Genomic DNA, 2211 nt, shown 5'->3' on the forward strand with positions numbered 1-2211 from the left:
TTTTCAGGCCTTATGTATGCTCAATAAAACTTTAAAAATCAATTTTAAAACAAACAAAAAGCCAGCACAGAGGATCGGTGTATTCAGGTGTTTTTGTTTGTGATGAAATACGAGCTGCAGAATTCAGATTCTCCAAGGCTTACAGAAAAACTACTGTCAGACAAGTGTGAGACCAACTGTACATAGAAAATGTTACATTTTCTATAGTTAAAATTAATCACTGCAATAAAATAAATGTTTTTGTCACTTTTACAGTGGATTGCATCAACTCTGGTCAAGTTTCCCTTCTGTATGTAACAAAGTAAAACACAAATCTGTGGATCTGTGTTTGATTACTCTGCCTGGCTTTCTCAAGGACCAGGATGTGACACAAACATCTGAATTATGGAACTGAAAGTGAAAGTAGTCAAACTGAAGTTTTAATAAACCAAAATACAGTTTCAAACCAAATTAATTCAGATACAAAACTTTAAATTCAGTTTCAATTTAGTAAAATTATTTTTCAAACCAATGCATTCAGTTTGAAGTTATGCACATACAGATACAATCTGAACAATTCAAATTCATTTCCTGCTGGCACAAGTTTTATCCCATGGATTGTGTCCAGTTTTTTGAAAATCACAGCTTTTTGCCACATTTACAGCATGACAAAACTATTTTAGGCAGTTTATATAATTTGTTGCTCACTTTGTACCGACGTTGGCAGCAGCACAATGTTTGTGGTTGCTGTTAAATAAAATAGTTCATGCGCAGCAGTCAAAATACAGCTCCAGCACTCTGGAATTATGTCAACTAATGTGAGAAAGCTTTGTGATGCCTCTGACAAGGGTGGCATTATTTTGAGGGAAAGCATGTTGCATAACCTTTTTGAACAATTCAAGCTCTCTGCAGCTTACATGAGGAACTTCAGAACCCAGTGAAAGTTCTGGAGCATGATAGAGCAGGTTGTGAACACGTTTTACCTGCTGGTTGCCAAMAGATGCAGTCTATTGAGAAATTAACTTAACAGAGCTTAAACTGAAGAAACACCACTCRTTTCTATCCTGAACAATATAGTTTAGTTTAGCATCTTTGTAAGAATTTAGACATGTTGTTTTTGTTAAATGAAACTAGTTTGAAGCTTAAGTTAATTAAAATAGCTTGAAGAAAATAAAGCTTGAAGTCTCAGGCATCAAACTAATAAATATGTTACTATGCATTAAGTGCCATTTTATCATTTTCTACTATTCTCCTAATTTTAGATTTTTGTTTCCGTTCAGGCAGTTTCAGCTGTTTGATGCTGTTCAGCTGCTTTAGCATCTTTCAGCACTGATCCAGGCTCAGGTTGCAGGTTGAACAGGTCCAGGAGAGAAACCCAGATATTTTCCTCTGCAGCTCCTCCTGCAGGATCCCAAGGCATTCCCAGGCCACAGAGGTTACATAATCCTTCCAGCAGGTTCTGGGTCTGCCCTGGGGTCTCCTCCCAGTGGGATGTACTGGGAAAGCTTCCACATGGAGGCGTCCAGGAGGTGGGGTTGCCAACCTTTCAGAAATGATAATAAGGGACGCCCACCATGGCTTGGCTCCAGGACGCCTGCAGCATTGGCATGTTTCATTCTGTGGTTTTAGTACAGGGCTGGTCAACAAGTTAAAGTTAAAGCTTCATWAGCAGTGAACACATCCTGGTAAAAAAAGTGTATTTTTATAAATCTTAACTGAAATCTGTGTCCAACAATGAACTTTAAAACATAAACTGAGTAATTGGAGAAAATCATTTAAATGTTTTTCTGTGCACAACTATATAAACTCTCTTTGATCACTGAGGACATTTTACTTGATGAAAAAAACAGACCAAAAACATGTTTCATCTTATTTGTTTATTCAGTAAGAAAAGAAAGCGCAACATTTTTTCATTTTTCATTTCATTTATTCATTTCATTAAAACAAAACAAACAATTTATATACAATAAAAAGAAAAACATAAGAAAGAAAAATTAGAAAAACAATATATGTGTATCAAAATCACAAATGAAATGAAAGGTAGCAGAGAGAAGAAAAAAATCTTATAATATCTGCTCCTTTTCTCCCAAGAATACATTCATACAACAAAAAATCTATACCATTAACAAAACAAAAGACAAGAACATCTAATCCCTCTAGAACAGAGGTTCTCAAAGTGGGGTCCCAGGACCCCAAGCGGTCTGTGAGAGGTATCTTGGGGGTCCTCAACAA

This window comes from Austrofundulus limnaeus, unplaced genomic scaffold (genome assembly GCF_001266775.1).
Source record: "Austrofundulus limnaeus strain Quisiro unplaced genomic scaffold, Austrofundulus_limnaeus-1.0 Scaffold682, whole genome shotgun sequence".
Taxonomy (NCBI): domain Eukaryota; kingdom Metazoa; phylum Chordata; class Actinopteri; order Cyprinodontiformes; family Rivulidae; genus Austrofundulus; species Austrofundulus limnaeus.